This window comes from Pongo abelii, chromosome 4, assembly GCF_028885655.2.
Source record: "Pongo abelii isolate AG06213 chromosome 4, NHGRI_mPonAbe1-v2.0_pri, whole genome shotgun sequence".
In the NCBI taxonomy this organism is placed as follows: domain Eukaryota; kingdom Metazoa; phylum Chordata; class Mammalia; order Primates; family Hominidae; genus Pongo; species Pongo abelii.
The window spans coordinates 111,571,838-111,591,304 of NC_071989.2; the positions used below are offsets into that span (position 1 = coordinate 111,571,838).

The following is a 19,467-nucleotide window of genomic DNA, read 5'->3' on the forward strand; positions in this document are numbered from 1 at the left end:
AAAACTATGACCCAGTTCATGATGTGACTTTTGGCAAGTCACTTCAAATTCCTGGGCTTCAGTGTCTTCATCTGTAGAAAGACAATAATCTATGTAATTTTTTCCTAGGTCTAACATTCTTTAAATCTATGATTCATGTGGAAATTCCTAGTCAATACGAATACATAATACCTAATTTTCTACTTCCTTTGAAGGTCACAATGAATAAACAAAATCTGATTGAGAGACTATGCCAAGCAAGGTGATAAGGTAGGTAGTTTAAATTTCTTTCTCAATATCAAAATAATAGAATTTATGTTGAATCTTTCTGTTATTTTGATTCACATGGAACCATTGTTGGATACTCAGGTACTCAGGTATTAGTGGTAGAAGTGCAAAGGCAGAGTTTGAGAAGAAGCCCCAGTGGCCCTAAGACTCCTATTCACTGCCTTTCTGGCCTATTGGGCTGATCAGAGGAGGATGAGAGGAGAGTACAAGTTAGAAGCTACGAGTTGGGGCCTCCTAAGGTGGGTTTGTGAGTAGGACATGATGTTGGGCGTCCAGAAAAATACTCTAGTCCTAGACCCTGCCTTAGTCCATGATGCTTAAACTTCAAGTTACGTTTTTTTTTTTTTTTTTTTTGGTTCATACTGTGAAAGATTTTAACACAATTTGTGATTAAGACATTTGCTCTCAAGTGTCAAATAGTTTATGCACCTCAGGGAATGTCTGCCAATCAAATAGTTTCAATGGAATACTTTTTAAAAAAAATTCAGTGTCTGTAATCACCTCTAATTACAATTTTCTGCACAGTCTACTCCAGAAAAAAAAATGGAAACATATTAAGAGTTGTATTTTCATAACGCTATTCACAATTAATGACAAGTAAGTAAAATTCCTAAGTGTTTAAATGTCAAGGTAAAGACAATGCTAATTTGGCCTTCTTCAATTTTTATATGGAGGCTTGTGAAGTTTGGGTAGGATAAAGAGAAAAGAACCTTTTATTCCCAAAGGCTTTAAAAACCTGCCTTTAGTAGGCACTGTGTGCCATCTTTTTGTAATCTCAGGTTTTATAGTCTCCTTTATCAATTGTAAGAGGTGTGGGAGGCTAGTTTATATCTTTCAGAAGGGACACCTGGGTCAACAGGTTTAAAGAACTTTGAAAGTTATTTGTATCTTTGCCAGTAACTGCATTGTGTGAGAATCGCTGTAGCTGGTGTGTAAACTACCTTTGAATGAGAGGCAGCAAATGGAATTTAACAGGGGACAATGTCCTTTGTTTAGAAGGAGCAACAAAAGATGAATCAAAGGACACAGCCAGTCTTCTGTGTTTAGTGTCCCATTTTTCCAGATAAAAAAGAGGATAATATTCAATCTTGATCCTGTGCAGAGGCCTTGAGTACGTTAAGGAGATGAAGAAAGAAGAGAAATGAAAAGGAAATAAAGCAACCAATATGTTCTTAAAATGTGACTTCAAGCAGCTGCATTTAAAAAACAACCATTACATTTTGTGGGTATATCTGTGAGGCTTATCCATTATGTGTGCAAACACAATCTGATTAGTATTTGTTATAAGTTCGTCTTGTCTGCTTTTATTACAGACATCACCTTCAGATGTGGGACCACTGCAGCTATTAAATCAGGAATATTTAGCTATTATTTTGTAATAAATGTCAGCAGGGCTGAACTGAAGCCAGCAGGAGATGTTCAGGGCAGAAAACACACTGACATTCATTCATGCAAATTTGTACCACTGGGAGAATTAATCATAAAGAGGGAGGGTAGAGCATACAATGCATTTATATTACTGGTTTGGCCAATTCCCTTCTTCCTGAATATGAGAGTTATAATGTACAGAAAGCAATCTGCTGACAAATAGTCCCATGTGAAGTGCAGGCAGCAAGATTAACTTTCCCAAGCAGGCATGTCTGGGTCTATTGCAGACCATCCCTCCTTCCCTACACTGTCCCTGGTCCTCTGAGGCAGCATTGTGATGTCCTTTTTCTTCTTTAAAAGAAATCTAGATTTATCATCCACATAACTCTTCCCTCTTAAAATTACAGGGACACTCTAAAGAACATTCCCTGCATACTACTGAGTGTGGGACCAGCTTACCCTATTATAAATTAGAGTGCTTACGTCACATGGGGAAGATGTGGCCTTAGGAACTGGGTTGTTGACTATTAAGAAACTGTCATTTACCAAAAACGAACAAATTTTAATCTTCCTCAATCTCCCTCGGTGTAAAACAAGGCTAAACAACCCGTACAACGGAATAATTTAATCTCCCCAGAGAAGATTGTAATCACCATGATCAAACACAGCTCTCACACTGAACGTCAAGGAGTATAATTTAATTCTATAAGTAAGTAAAGTTAATAGCAGAAAAGAATTAGTGAGTTAATTTTTTTTAGAAAGGTGAGAAAAATACAGGATGAAGGTATATCTTTAAATTTTTCTCATTTTCTTGTCGCATGAAATTATGATTCACCAGGAAACAAAAACTGCTGAAAAGAGTTGACGGAAAAATTATAGGTGACTTGAAAGATATTAATTATTCTTGTGTTTTAGTCTTATGATTTTTTTTTTTTTTTTTTTTTTTTTTTTGAGACAGAGTCTCGCTCTGTCACCCAGGCGGGAGTGCAGTGGCGCGATCTCGGCTCACTGCAAGCTCTGCCTCCCGGGTTCACGCCATTCTCCTGCCTCAGCCTCCCAAGTAGCTGGGACTACAGGCACCCGCCACCATGCCTGGCTAATTTTTTGTGTTTTTAGTAGAGACGGGGTTTCACCGTGTTAGCCAGGATGGTCTTTGTCTCCTGACCTCGTGATCTGCCCACCTCGGCCTCCCAAAGTGCTGGGATTACAGGTGTGAGCCACCGTGCCCGGCTGGGTGCTAAAACCATTCTTTATTTTTAATTCATCTTTGGAACCAAAAGATTGTTTTATCTCCCACATCAATTGCCTGCAGCTTCTTCTCCTCTTAAAAACTTGCTCCCTTTGCTCTCCGAAGGCAGTTACTTCACTTTCCTGTGTATACTCCCCTTTTCGTCTTGAGACAGCTCTCTTCTCTCTACACCCAAAGAAAAATGAGTGTTCAGTCTCTAGAGAGACTAGTTAATGTTTTCCCTTCCCCTTTTAAAAGATTGTGATGTTGCTTTAAATAATAAGCATAGCCCAATTTACAAAGTAAAAATTTTATAAGGGAAATGATATGAAACACATTTTATACAAAAGTGTCAGGCTCTGTTCTAAACACCTCCATGTTCACTTATTTACATTAATACACAACATTTTTACGAGAAAATGGGAGCACAGAGAGCCCAAATAACTTTCTCAAGCTTACACATTTGTTAAGTGCATACTGGAATCAAATTCCCAGCGATTTGGTTTCAGAATCTGTACTTTTAACTACTATGCTCTGCTGCCTCTCAAATGCTCTTTGTAGGGTAATACAGAAACTAGAGTGAATGTGATTACTGAATAAAACTGAATCTAAATTTCCTGGTGGTGCTAGCAAATGATGAAATGCACTGTCACTTAATTTTCATTGTGCTTGAAGAATGATTTTATGAAATGGGCAATGAATCGACCTCCATATTGTAACAGAAGATTCAAAGAGTTGTTTTTGAAGACGCTTTAGCTTCCCAAGTTGGGCAGGTGGCCTAAATCACCTCTTCATCAGGAGCCTTATGTCAGTGTCAACTTTGATTTATCTGAGCTTTATTTAAGAAGGTAGCATTTTCTTTCCACTTGAGTATTCTCATTGAGCCTTCAAATTTAAACAGTATAACCAATGGATGTGTCTTTTAGGATAAATCACTTTGGCCTCCTGTAGCCACTCCTCTATTCCCATAATTTCTTCTGTGTTTGTTGAAGTCTTGTGTAGTGTAGTGGTTAATTTTAGATGTCAACGTGGCTGGGCCATGGTGTCCAGAAATGTGGCCAAGCATTATTCTGGATGTTTCTGTGAGAGTGTTTTTGGATGAGATTAATATTTCAATCATTAGAATTTGAGTAAAGCAGATTGCCCCCCATAATATGGGTGAGTCTCATTCAATCTGTTGAATGCATGAATAGAACAAAAGACTGACCTCCTCTCAGTGAGAGGAAATTCTGCCAGCAGATGGCTTTAGACCTTGAACTGCAGCATCAGTTCTTGTTGGGTCTCCAGCCTGCCAGCCCACCCTGCAGATTTTGGACTTGCCAGACTCCAAAACCTCATAAGCCAATTCCTTAAAATAAATATCTTTCTATGTATATCTATACACACATCCTATCAGTTCTGTTTCTCTGGAGAACGCTGACTAATACAATAGCCATGTGCTTCAGGGGAGGTTGGTCTTCCATTTCAGCCATAGGAGGTGAAAGTGAGAAGTGAGGGAAATTCTTCTGGGGACATTTTGGGAAATATTTACTCAATGATGAAAGATGATATGAAGGAGGAGACCCTTCCTTTTTATCACACTGGACTTTGTTGGCAGTTGTGATGCCAGGAACCATGCTGTTCAATTCAGATGATGGAAGAAGGTAGCCAGAGGAATCAAGGCAATACTCGCAGGATGGCAGAGCAGAAAGCTGAGATTCTGGGTGCCTGACATATCATTTAGCTGCTGAATGGGTCAAACTAAGAATTGAGTTTAGAACTTTTTGACATGCAAAATAATAAATATCTATATTGTTTAAATTAATCCTAGTTGAGTTATTTTATTTGCTGCTGAAATATTGTTTACTATAATATATGTCTCTAGGGAGTTGAACTAATTGGCCTGCTATGTGTAGTAATTAGGTATTGATTACCAAATAAAGTTATAAGCCCATAGGAATATAGGTCTAGGCAGTTAATGTGTTTGAACAATAAGGTGTGGTGGGGCTTATGGAGTACCTGAGGAGGGTATAATCTACCTAAAGGGACAAATACTCAACTCCTAAAAATTGCTACCATTGGAAAATTCAACGCTGGTATTATATTTTTTAGCAGATCTGAAAATCTGGATTTTTCTGTGGAGTCTCTGAATTTTTGAATGTTTATGATTAATTCAATTTATAAAAAGAAAATTCAAGTGGGCCAACAATCAAGGTTGAAGACTGGATTCCATTTACATGCGTCTAGTTTGTATTTTCTGTGGAGAATTTACAAATAGAATGCTTTCTTGTCTAATTTTATGTTATGTAACTAGTGTTTACCTCTTCTCCATTATACTGCATAGGTAGTAGGACTAATGATTTCTTAAGGCTGTTGTTGGATAACAATAAAAAGACCACTTTGCCTGAATATGGAAGAATATTTATCTTCCCATTTGTTTTAATTTAAAGCATTGTAAAGCAACTGAGATATAAAGTTTGAAACAGAAATAATACGGAGCACATTTTTTTTAACCATCATTTAAGTTTATTTGCCTTTCAGAAGACCATTTCCTCTGCCAAGATCTATGAATTTTATTTCCATTTTGTTTTGAAACATGCTTGCTGATTTAGTGACATAGTCCATCTAGATTTTAAATTCAATTTACGTGAATATAAAAAAATTCCTATGCTGCTCTGGTGATTTTTTTGACACTGGTAAAATTATATAACCTTCTGAAAATTATATATTTTTCCTATCAGTAACATATAAAAGTTGAGAATGAAAATCATTACCATTCTTTTCAACTAAGATACAATGATTCCTTTTGGTTAATGACAATAGATGACAAATATACAGTTTGGGGAGATAGCTGATGATATTATCTTTGTAATGATTCAAGATTAGGAATATTACCTTTTAAATAACTTGTAATGGGGTCAATTTGTGAAGACATCTAAGCCCTTAAACTCTTCATAGTTCCAACTCGAATAACATTTTTGGGATAAGAAGTTCCGTATGTTCTGTAATAAGCAAATAATGTAGTACTTCCTTTTATTTATCCCCAAACATAGATTTTAAAAATGGACCACAAACATAAAAATAGGTGTATAACTTGTCCTCATAGATGGGACTGTGTCATCACACTATATTTCTTTGCACAGTTAAAAATACTTTAAGCCTGTAAAAGTGTAATGAAATGGATATAGTGATATTCCTGTTATTCAATGCAGTGGTAAAAAAAAATAGTAGTAACAACTCATGCCAGCATGGTATCATTTATCAAAGACAACTTACATTTTCTCTGGGATATGGGTCCTGCACGCACATGACAAAGGCGTTCTGAATTTTCCTTTTGATTTGCTTGTATCTCTTTTCAGGCTCTTGGCTAATATGCCAAATTCTATAGATCAGTCTTCTATGTGAATAGAACAAATATATGTTAAGTAGGATAGAAGTTTCTTATTGAATGTGTACACAGAATTCAATGACTAACAAATATGACTTAACTCCTTAGGGAAGGAGAATGAAATCAAAATGCTTCAAACACTAAGCCTTGGTGTTCACAATGAATTGAAATAATCTGGTCCTCATTAAATGTGGAGTTCCCACCTGCTTGAAAAGACTTTTTATTGTATAGGGATTTTGATGCTTTCCACTTTATATTCTAGGTGTTTAATAACCATTCATGCAAAATAGAATCTTTAAGGAAACACTGACCCAAATTGATTTATTTTGAGGTTGAATTATTTTAAAATTTTAATCGTCTTCTGAAGTTACTTTTTGCCATGTGCAGGATGAGGAAATTTTTAGAAGTCCTGGAAGCAGTAGGGTAGGGATGGGAATTTTTGTGTTTATTAAATTTAATTTGAAAGCTCCCACATTCGATTCCTCAGCTAGCAATTTTAAACCAGAGCATTTATATTGGTTAAAAATTAAATTTTTGGCTGGGCACGGTGGCTCACACCTATAATCCCGGCAATTTGGGAGGACAAGGCAGGCAAATCGCTTGAGGTCAGGAGTTCGAGACCAGCCTGGCCAACATGGTAAAACCCTGTCTCTACTAAAAATACAAAAATTAGCCAGGTGTGGTAGTGGGCACTTGTAATCCCAAGCTACTCGGGATGCTGAAGCAGGGGCATCACTCGAATCCGGGAGGCGGAGGTTGCAGTGAGCTGAGATCGCACCACTGCACTCCGGCCTGAGTGACAGAGCAAGACTCCATCTCAAAAACAAACAAATAAATTAATTAAATTTTTACCATAGCTAAAAAGTTGATTTATTCTTCTTTGTCCTCAACCGCTCTTATGAAAAGAATGAATATGAAATGTTTTTGTGAAATTCCTACAGTGTATCAATTTTATTTTTTGGCAGCTGTGATTTCTCTGGTTATTTGAGTATGACCTAGTGATCCCATATGGCCGTAATATGAAGTACTTAAATCTCCTCCAGTTGAAGTAGAAAATATGTCAGAACTCATTAAGAAGTTACCCATACACTGTATAGATTTTTATAAATTGCTTCTTAAATTATAGTTCAGCATGACACACATAAACGTCACTGAAATCGGGTATTATTTGGACTAAATTAACACATTTTGCAAGTAGTTACTGACATAGCTATTCTCTGGTGCTATGCCATGATAATCCTTGTCCTTTGGTAAATTATTTAAAACCCAGACTTTTATTTTTATTCTCATTGAAGGTGTATGTTGAATAAATTGTATTTATTGTTATGTTATAGACGTCAACCCTGGTGCCTAATAAATTATGACCCTTCTCAGGTCAATCTTCCCTATCCACAGCCATCGTTGAAGAGTCCAACCTGTGCAGATGATGGAGTTCTAGCTCCCTTGATTTAGCTGATTGACCCTAGGAAGGTACTGGTAGCATAAGCAATGCCTGGTGTGGAAAGGTATTCTAGGTCTATCATATTCTTTGTTGGGAATTTGAATTTGAAAATGGGGATATAATTAGTGATTAATAAGGGTAAGAGGGTAAAGCTGAATGATCTCATGGGATAGAGGTAGAACCCTGAGTTATGACTAGAAGCCAGAGTTCCGAGGAAGCAGAACTCTGCCTAAGCAGAAGTCACAAAGAGGAGAAAGGATTGCAGATCTGTCTCTAGCTGTATGAACAGGAATAACAAAGCATGTAATTGGCAAGTGACCAAATTAGGGTAATGCCAGAACAGTGGCGTAAAGATTCTGCCATGTTACAAGGGTTTTGCCTTTCTGGACACCAGTGTCTTGGGTTTCTGTAGCCATATATCCTTAGGGTACATGACCCATTACATAAGATAATTGAAGTATGTTTCTATTTCTTGAACTAGACAACAATACCTTTTTTTTTTTGACATGGAGTCTCGCTCTGTTGCCCAGACTGGAGTGCAGTGGAGCGATCTTCACTCACTGCAAGCTCTACCTCCCAGGTTCACGCCATTCTCCTGCCTCAGCCTCCTGAGTAGCTGGGACTACAGGAGCCCACCACCACGCCTGGCTAATTATTTGTATTTTCAGTAGAGATGGGGTTTCACCGTGTTAGCCAGGATGGTCTCGATCTCTTGACCTCATGCTTGTCCCGCCTCGGCCTCCCAAAGTGCTGGGATTACAGGCGTGAGACACTGTGCCCGGCCTACATTTTTTTTTTTTTTTGAGACAAGGTCTCACTCTATTGCCCAGGCTAGAATGTAGTGACGCTGTCATGTCTCACTGCAACCTCAACCTCCAGGGCTCAAGTGATCCTCCTGCCTCAGCCTCCCGAGTAACTGGGACTACAGGTGGATGCCACTGCACTAGGCTATTTATTTTTTATGAAGGCAGAGTCTTGCTACGTTGCCTAGGCTGGTCTTGAACTCCTGGCTTCAAACAATCCTCTTGCCTTGGCTTTCCAAAGCACTGGGATTACAGGCATGAGCCACCATGGTGAGCCCAGAATCTACTATTGACATGAAATATTTTTTAGCTTTCTAATATTTTAAAGCAAATAGAATCCTGTATACTTTAAGAAATGGTGGGAGCTAAAATGCCTTTCACAATTTCCTCTCATCCTCTTCATTCCCCATTGTTACCCACGGAAACAACTCCATAGGTTGTCTTTCTTTGTCCTCTTCATTCCCCATTGTTACCCACTGAGACAACTCTGTAGACTCTCTTCCCTCTTCATAGAGTTTAAAACCCACTGATCTGAACTAAAGATACAGATAAGCTCACAAATAAGTGATGAATAAAAAAGTGGGATCCAGACACACAGAGGTATTTTTTTCTTTTGGTGGATTTGGAGAATTATTTTATCACAATTTCTGTCATGAATGTTTGGCTATGGGACCTTGTTCTTCTCCCACTACACTCATTTCTGCCATGATCACATGCAATATCACAAAATTTCATGCAACTATAATCTTGATAACACTAGCTTAAACCGCTTCCCTGAACCCAGACTCCTCTGTCCAATTACCTACTGTCTTAGTCCGTTTATGTTACAATAAAGGAATGCTTGAGACCAGAAATTTTATAAAGAAAAGAGGTTTATTTGGCTTACAGTTCTGAAGGCTGTACAAGAAGGATGGTACCAACATCTGCATCCGGTGTGGGCCTCAGGAAGCATACACTCATGGCAGAATGTATACCCTCATGGCAATGGGGAGCAGGCACCACGTGGGGAGAGAGGGATGGAAAGAGAAGACAGGGAGGTGCCAGACTCTTTTCAACAATCAACTCTCTAGAAAACTAACAGAGCAGAACTCACTCATTACCATGGCACCAAGTCTTTCATGAGGGATCTGCCCCCATGACCCAAATACCTCCCAGTAGGCCCTACCTCTAACACTGGCAATCAAATTTCAACATGAGATTTGGAGAGACAAATACACAAACTATATTTACCTACCAAGTATCCCTTTATATGTCTAATAAGCATCTTGTAAAGTAGTGGAAAAAATTAAATCATTATAGAAAGCAGTTGTATAGCTATACTGAACTTAAGAGAAAATGTTCTACCAGCTGGTAACATATATATGTTGAATCTGGTAATTTGGCTAAAGCAAAGCATCATAGACATTACAAATTAATGTTAATTTTCATATGTTGATTTATAGCTCTGATCATATTTAATTCACGTTTTTGGTTTATATTTATATTTATTAATATAACAAGTTTATATATAAATTTATGTTTTAAATATTTAAATAACCATAAAGAGTTTAAATTATTACTGGTAATGAACAATGCTTTATTTACCTCTAAAATAAAATGTATCCATGAGAACCTTCGACAGACACCATTATCACATGTTAACATTATACGTTATTCACAGAATAGCCTTTTCTCTGCAAGCATCTTAATAACAAAATTTTTTTAATTAGACATTTTTAGAATGGGAGCTGCATGATTTTGTTGAATAAAGCAGGATAAATTCATGACACTTCTTTGATGTATCGAAGTAGAAAAGCAATTTTTAAAACCAAACAAAGTATATACAAATATTCCTTCCACCCCCTTTATTTCTAACTCTTACAAAGTCTTGGAAGGCAAAGGTTATGATTAGAATGTTTATTGGAGATTTATTTGGCAATATAAATAAAAAAGCTAAAAGGTTAATTTTGGAGAATATAACAGCTTCAAAAATGTTGATTTGCTGAAAATAGTTTATTTATTGGCAGCTGGATTTTCTTGTAGGAGTACATGCTTTTGTTTTCTTTTCATCTCCTGTTCTTCAATAATTGTGTTATGGCAAAAAGGTAGAAATGATGGTTAAGTGGAGGAAGCTAAAAGTGAGATAGAGGGTAAACAAGGGAATTGTAAAATAAAATGGAATTCCATTGATAGTGCTAACAAAAAACGAAAGCTCTCCTTGCTGCTAGTATTGCCTTTATCACTGGTAATATTAGGAAAATAATCTACAGAATGTAACTCAGTAGAAGTACTTCTGCTGTTACATTTTATGTAATTGTAGAAGGATTGTTTATAGAAAAATGAGGCTTCTTAAAAGGCAACTGTGTGTAAGAGTCTGTAAGAGGTGCTTCACACATAATTTTACATTTACAAAACTCTTCAAGGTCTGTGTTGTTACCCTGTTTTGCAGGCTATGAAACAGAGGTACCAAGCTGTTAAGTAATAATGTGCCCTGGGTTGGACAATGTGTACTAAACTTAGGTTTCAAACCCAGGATTGACTGGCTTCCAAGTTCATACTGTGGCCATTACATCCCTTTAATAAAAACAAAAAATATCACCATGGGATGCCAGGCATTTGATAAAACTTAAGGCCTATGTTCTTGTAAACTTGTTCTAATGCCAATTCCTATTATTTATGTTCTAATAGTATTTGGACAATTGTCTACATTTTAAACCTTCAAAGGTAACTAATTTAAAGATAAAAGCATATTTTTATGTTTGTAATTTCTAAGACCTCAAAATAAAACAAATAGTAGAGTTATTTTTTTAGTTGCACTTTTTAGAGTATATACTAAAAAAAAAGTAATAGTGACTGAAATACCTGTCTCTTATCTTGAGCTGGTTGTCTTTCAAGTGTCCATAATGATATATTTAACATTCTTACAGTATGAGGACCAATATACTAGTCATTTGTTATGTTTAACATTATCAGTATTACTCTTACTACTAGTTCCCCAAAGTAGAGACTTTATTTGTGCAGTAAATCATTTTCAGGACTACTGAATTTTTTCCTTCATTTCTCCATGATAAAGCAGTACTACCTATTTAGCCATGGTTTTCAATACCAAAAAGCAATTCCAGTATTTATTTTTAGGAACTCTGTAAATTCTTCAGATATCAAGGAAAAGATAGTGGTATGTGCCTCTTAAAAGACTAAACGAGAATTGGCAAGTACAATAGTTTCCCCAACCTGACAGCCACCTCCTTCTAGCACTGGCTGCCTAGAAGCCTAGGGTCAAATTTATTTATTTATTTGTTTTTATTTTTTTGAGATGGAGTTTCACCCTGTTGCCCAGGCTGGAGTACAGTGGTGTGATCTCAGCTCACTGCAACCTCCATCTCCCGGGTTCAAGTGAACCTCCTGCCTCAGCCTCCTGAGTAGGTGGGACTACAGGCACGTGCCACCATGCCTGGCTAATTTTTGTATTTTTAATAAAGACAAGGCTTCACCATGTTGGCCAGGCTGATCTTGAATTCCTGACCTCAGGTGATCTACCTACCTTGGCCTCCCAAAGTGCTGGGATTACATGTGTGAGCCATCACGCCTGGCCTAGGGTCAAATTTAAAACACAGTTGTTGTAACTAATTCCTATTCCTGGTTTAAAAATCCTTTCTCATTTTTACAAGTTTTTAATTTTATTCCTGAAATTTGTTTTGTTGTCCTGTACTTATATGTGCATTTCTTGGGTAATATGTTTATATTTTAGACAGTCTCCAATTCTTTTTAGACAGAACATATATTCTCTTTCCACTGAATAACCACAACTCTCTTGTATAAAATAAAAATAAAAGGTAATTTAGCTGTTAAATCTATGAAGCCAAGGAAAATTGTGGCTAGAGAAATAACTTATTGACTGTATTAGTGAAATTTGTCATTGTCTTACCATACTTCCTATATAATAATACTACCTTTCAAAAAGTTACTTAAAAAGGGTTGCCTTTGTAAACTTTTTTGGAGCATTATCTTACTAGCTGCTTGAAAAATGTGAAAAGGCAAACCATAAAATGTGTATATGTTTGAAAGCTGATCTTCACCACTAAGAGGAAATAGAGGCTTTTGACTTTTGTATTCATTGCACACAGCAGTGAATGGGTGGTTATTGTACGACACCAAACATTCTGTGGTGAGATTTGCTGTAATAACAAAAACCAACAGGTTTAAACCTCAGAAATGACCTTTTAAAGGGCAGGCATTCAATTTTGACAAAAATGTTCAACAGCAGGCTTGAGGGTAAAATATAAAAATTTTAAACCCTATAATTAGGCAGCTTATTTAAAAACACAGGATGAGAGGCACAGATGGTTCATATTAACAAAAGCAAACAAACAAAAGACTGAAAACAGGCGTATAAAACTAGCAATGGAAAGAGGTGAACTGTAATACTTTAACAGACTGGCCCTAAAATATGTATGTCTTGATCCATCAGCATTTATTGTGAATTGGAGGTACAAGACAATACAAGTCATTGCTCGAAAGAAATTTACCGTCTCGTGAAGGTGATAGAACTTACATCAGTTACATAAATCTATATACAAGTGAAATAGCTATATAAAATTATTTGTACAGGAGTATATAATAAGTTTTGGAGAAGAGGGAAAAGTCTCATGCATGAATAAATACAAATACAAATTCAAGTTGCTATGTCTCAGTACATTCCAAGAGTTATACTTCTCTCCATCTGTTCTTCTGCCAAATTATATAACACTAAAATATAGAAAAATTGTATTTATTTCCAAGAGTAATCACTGTGTTCAAACCATTAGTCTTACGCTCAGAATATTTATGAAGCATCTACTGTGTCTGCATGATATTTCATTAAAAGCTATGTGGTGGTAAAATTATAGCTTTTTTTTTCTTTTTTAATTTTTTTTGAGATAGAGTCTTGCTCTGTCATCCAGGCTGTAGTGCAGTGGCATGATCTCAGATCACTACAGCCACAACCTCCCAGGTTCAAGTGTTTCTCCTGCCTCAGCCTCTCAAGTAGGTGGGACTACAGGCACCTGCCACCACACCCAGCTAACTTTTGTATTTTTAGTAGAGGCAGGGTTTCACCATGTTGGCCAGGCTGGTCTTGAGAACCTGACCTTAAATGATCCACCCACCTCGGCCTCCCAAAGTGCTGGGATTACAGGCGTGAGCCACTACACCCAGCCAGAAGATGATAGTTTGGATGGGGAGATGTTCATAAGAAATACTATGAATGGTTTTGTTCTTATGAGTGAAGTGGTTTGTGATTATGAATGGGGAAAAAAAAGGAAATGAGAGTGAAGGTTTGTGTTCCATAAACTGTATGTTGGGCTTGCTTTTCCTTCCTCCTTTTAGAAATTTTTCTCCTTTCTTATATTTCTCAGATACTTAAGTGCTGAGCCCGAGGTGGTTAGAGTAGGGGAAGAAAGAGATTGGATTGCTTATGGGGCAGTATTTTAGTTTTTCTTTTCTATTGGCCTCAAATCTTGACTTGAGTCTTGGTCACAGTAAATTCACCTTTGTGACTGTTCTTGACTATGTATATAAAAAGAATTAGATTAATTTGCTTGTCTGGAGGGTTGGCATCCTTGATCTTTCCTAATTTGAGGGCCAGAACAAGGGAAGAGAAGAAGAAGCCTTCTCAAATGCCAACTGACTCTAAACTTTGGTTTTATGAATGTCCTAGGTATGTGATTGTTGTCCTTCACAGATACTTTCTGTGATAGCATGTGATGCGGTCAATAGGAAGCTAATCTATTTGATCTCTTAAATAAAGTGAATGGTTTCAAGGATGCCTGCTTATATGGAACACTATTCTATATCAAATTGCTTTTATTAACTTACTTTATAAATGGAAAAACTGAGCACCATAGAAAGTTTGGTGACTTCCTAGCACTGCTCAGCAAGTCATTGTCAAAATAATGCATACTTCTGAAATTGAATGAAAAGCCTAAAAATCAGGTACTTGTATATGTGCATTTTTTTCTCAGTCCTCATAGAGGCTCCATTATGTTTTCTGTGGCCACTTGTTTCTTTCAGCCAGCCATGCTTCAAAAGCACCAGCTCTCAGAAGCAGTAGCTCTGGGAGTAGCACCATTGGTGGCATTTGGTTCATCACTGACCCGGGAACTCTGTTCTGGACAGCAGCCCATCCGCACAGACATGCCTGTGATTGACCCATAAAATGCCCTCATTCCATAAGGGCCAATACTAATCAGATTGAATGAGTTGAACAGGCCACCAGGGGTAGTAATGTGTGTGCAGAAATCACCATATTTTTCGTTTTCAAAACTATAAACTCCACTTGTCAGAATAAAGAATTTTCTTTCCATTTGCAAGATTTCTCACTCTGTCACTGACTTCTCCATGATTCCTCTCTGCTACATTAGCCCTGAATGAGCTGTAAATGAGATAATGTTGAGCACAGGAAGATAGGATGTTCAAAGGGGCAAAGCAGGGAGGGCGATCCTTTTCATAGCGGATGTTCTAATGGCTGATTCAGTCTTCCGGGTGGTCAGCTCAGTCATCAGTACTAGCACTATAGACAGTGTACCCTTCCAGCTGCTAGGACTTTTGTCATACTTACTGTTGCATTCAATGCCAGTCTGACAGCGCAGTGTTGGCAGAATTTTTCTAACCTCAGGTACAGAAGAAAAGCAAAACAGTTACATGATGAATGGATTCGAGCCATTTCTTATCTCTTCTTGGAAGAAAATATTTTTTTCCTTATTCTTCAGACAAATGAGGATGAAATAAGGCAGCATGTGGTAGGGAAAGAGGTGAATCAAATAATTTCCTTATGTTTCAATCAATACTAAATGCTGCATTGACATGTATTCCACTGGGAGGGTGGAACTGGGGATGCCATAGAATAATTCGAGGCTGGTACACTGAGCATTATGTGTGTCCTTCAACCAAATACCACAGGTAGTTAAGCCTTTTTCTGTTTGCCTCTGTGGCAGGATCCTCCTTTCTGGTGGTGATAGAGAAGTATCTACAGATGTTTTCTGCAGATGTCTCCCAGTGGGGCCTCCCTCTTACTGTCTGCTTTCTCTCGTTGCCTGTTTCCTTTCTTAGTTCCCATATCTATTTGTTTCCTCCCAATGAACGTTTTGCTGCGTTTTGTCTCTCACATCTGTTTCCTTGATCCCTTGACTCTGACTTAACTTTGTCCCCTCTTCTTCCTTGCACCTGTGAGGTAGCAAGAAGACCACCTGTTCTTTTCCAGAACTCTTGTCAAAACTCACTTTTAGAAAATAGTTTCAGTACATTACCACAATAATTGCATTTCTAAACACTAATAGTTGGGTATTCAAAAGAAAAAATACACATGCACATACATAGAAAATAGAAATAGGCTTCCTGTCTCTAACTTAAATCATCTACTATATGTTAAATCTATGCTACATTTAATGTGTTCATTTATTTAATACACATTTACTAGCTAAAAGGATCCACAATTTAGATTTAGGAAGAAATTTGCCTGATCTGCAATGAAACAGTACATGGAAAAGTAAACTAACACATCAGTAAAAATCAAAACTTTGTCTATTAATATTGAAGCTGTGTTTTTTTTCATCTTCCATTATGACACATTACTAGTATACTAGAGAGAATAAAAGAGTCCAGTAAAAACTGCTGGACCAGATAACATATCCTGTCAATACACGGGTTTTTAAAAGCTCTGTGCAGTGATAGCATATATAGTCTCTTAAATTTGTTACATATTTCTTAGAAAATCATTTTTCTCTTACTTCTTTGTACTTCTACCCTTTCTCTTTTAGGTTCTTCTACAAAACTTTTTGTTTTCTCATTTATTATCCCCATACTATTGCTTGCTTTTATTCTCTATTCTTCTAAACTGTCATTCAAATTATACAACTAAATAAATGTTTAAAAATTATAATTTATATCTGGTCTTGCAGTCAAAGATCATTTTATAACATAACAAAGATTTCTTATACATTTTTCTTTAGTATATAACATATGGTTAAGACTGATATAGAACCCTTAGGATGCATTTGCAGGTAACTAGTTACATATCCAATCTTTCTGTCTCTCTATCTAGTCTTGGAACCTAAAAATACAGAAATATGCACCTTGCTAAAGACAAAAGAAGCACAACCATGCTGGAATGCAAGAATTTGTACAGACGTTAAAAATGTACTTCAGCCTGGTTCTCGCATTTAAGAATCAATTGTAAAAAATAAAGAAAATTCTAAAATGTATCATCAGGTTCCTAGAAATAAATAGTATAAAGTAGAGGCAGAAAGGAGAGGAAATGGGGGAAATAGAACAGAAGATGAAAATAAATGCCAAACTTGGAGGCATTAAAATAATTCTGTAAGCATATTTTTTACTTGAGGTTAATTCTCATTTTTGTTAGGACACTTTGTCTTCTTAATAGCAAAGAGTTGATTGACCATTTTGACCCTAATTTCTATCCTGAACAAAAGTCAAAACCACAAAGGCAAATCACAGTTTTTTTTGTGTGTGAAAATAGCCCAGATATGGACCATTACTCTTGATGCTTGTATTTTTGTGTTAGAATACGTTTGGGGACTGCCTGTATTTGTGAACCCTGTGGTTATCTAACCACTTTCTTTGCCATGATATTTGAAAATATGTTGCTAAAGATGTATGTGAACCAGTGAGAATGATCTCATTTTCATTTTCAATGTCTGAGGACAGAAAAGAAGCAAAGATGATATATAACAATGTTCTGTACCCAGGATTTTTAAAAAACACATACTTAACTACACAATTGTGTGACTTCATTTAGGGAGGAGAAATTAGCACGCTTTATTTAAAAAAGAATGTTCCAAGGGCAAACAAGACTTTAATGAAAATTCATTAAAACATTTTTTAAAGTACTTTAAAAAGTATTTTTTAAAAGGTACTTTAAAAAGTCCTTGGGTGGAAATACACTCATTTCCAATACAAGCACCGGGTGGAAATATACTCATTTCCAATACAGACACCTCTCTGGCATCATTACATCAAGACTAAAGGACCATTTGAACCTCTCAACCACCAAGGGGAACAGAGACTTGAGCTGAGTAAAGTGAACAAATCTCTCCACTTTAGCGGATTTTTAAAAAATCAGACTTCTTTCTAAGGTTTTAAAACAAAGTTTCAGAGTTTGTCTCTCTCATGAGTTCCTCTGTAGTGTTTTTCCCCTTTCATTCTTTTATCCTGAGTGAGTAGTAAGTATATACTTTCATAAATCAGTAGTTTGCCACTTTTATGCTCCAAAATCAGCTTTATATATGACACAACAGAAGAGTGAATATTGACTAACACATTAGCATATATCAGCAGCTCTGATTAAAAGCAATCATTGTGTGTATGTGTGTGTATGTGAGACAGACAGAGAGAGAGAGACATTGTTACAAATATTTTTCTAAGCATTTTAAAAGGGAAAAAATGTGGAACTATTTGTAAAGCATAAAGAAAAGGTCTCAAGATATAAAGAAGAATTAATTTGGAGTGAATGGCCAGAATCTTCTATTTGAAGATTATTTACAATTTAATAATGATTGAACAAGATAGTACAAAATAGAAAGGGTTAAAACAAGTGGCTTGCAATCCACTTTTCTCCCAATAATTGTTACCAGAACACGAGAATAATTTATCCCCTCCTTGTGAAAGAAGGCAGGTGACCCACTTCAACACCATGCTGGTAACTCTCCTCTTGATATTGCTAGCAGGAGAGTATCTATAGAATGCTTAAAGTATGATGTCCTTGTTTTAGATTGCCTATGGTAAGCAAACATAGCATCTATGGATTGATGAAACATCACTCTCTGTGACCTCATCTATTACTTTGGGTCAAAAAGTTTGCCAAATACTGAATAGAAGATCTTGTGGAGCCATATGGGAAATTCCAGAGCTTCCCGCACTTCATCTTTGCCTCTTGATTCTGGGGAAGACTTCTAATTCACGCGCGTCTCATTTGATAATCCAGCCCTCTTTGTTGGTTCAAAAATAGCTTCCAATTATAATATAACTAAATTTGACAGCATATAATTTATACATACATATGTATATATGTAATCTCATTGAATTTTCACAAGAACTAAGTCATTGCCCTCACTTTAGAAATGACTGAAGCTCTGAGAGGTGACTAACTTGGCTTCCATTATACAGTAAGTGGTACAACCTGGTACCATGCTAGGCCTCTTGGGGACAAATGAAATATAAAATCTGGTTTCTGGCTTCCTGCAATAATCCTCCATCTTTCATAAAAATGGTATTCCTAGTCCCTGCAAATAACCTCAGAGTTTACTACAAAGAAAGACAAGTACAAGTTGCAGTAGTAGTAACAGAAAAAGCTACTTAATGCTGTGCATACAAAAGACCTCTTTTTGGAGGACTTCTAGTTCTGGTTCAGCAAGTTAGAAGCCACCACCTCATCCCAAGAAGTTAAAAGCTGAAAAACTTAAAAATCGATAGCTCTTTTTAGATCCATCAGGGAAGTGACGTGCCAAGGAAAAGCTGCTGTCCCCCAAATCTGAGAGGCAAACAGGCAGATACAGACAGTCAAAACTTACCAGAGGAGAACCTACTAATAGAAATATCAGAGGGAACAATGCCTGGATACAAAAATCAGAACTGTAATTGACAAATTGCTGAAGGCTCAGTGTGGGCAGATCTGAGAGTTTGAAACTCCAGGGGTGCCCAGTCACAGGGGAGGACCCACATATTTGTGTGTTTTACCTCCAGAGGTTCTACCAGGTTCTCACAGTGGATATTTAAGAACAGTACCCTCGTACTTTTGAAAGAAGTACGGAAAAGTAGTAAGTAACCGTTTTAAAATACAACGGAGCATTCTGTTTTTCTTAACACATCTGCTTTCAGGAGAAACTATTTTATCAGATTAATACCTACTGGAGTTTTAGCAGAGCCTAATCTCCCTACGGAAAGAAAAATATCCAACTCTAGCACCCTCTAGTCATCTTCTCAACCTAAGAGGGAAAAAATGTCTGAGAATCATGACCTCACA

At 36.8% G+C, this 19,467-nt stretch overlaps 1 long non-coding RNA gene across 2 annotated transcripts in view; it reads left to right on the forward strand.

The window, feature by feature from the left end:
* LOC129059485 (uncharacterized) overlaps window positions 1-19,467 on the forward strand; it is a 441,076-nt gene that overhangs the window by 183,750 nt on the left and 237,859 nt on the right. For both annotated transcript variants that reach the window (XR_008525413.2, XR_008525414.2), the window contains exon 2: window positions 195-249. This is a non-coding gene — a long non-coding RNA (uncharacterized LOC129059485). The remainder of the gene's footprint in view (window positions 1-194; window positions 250-19,467) is intronic.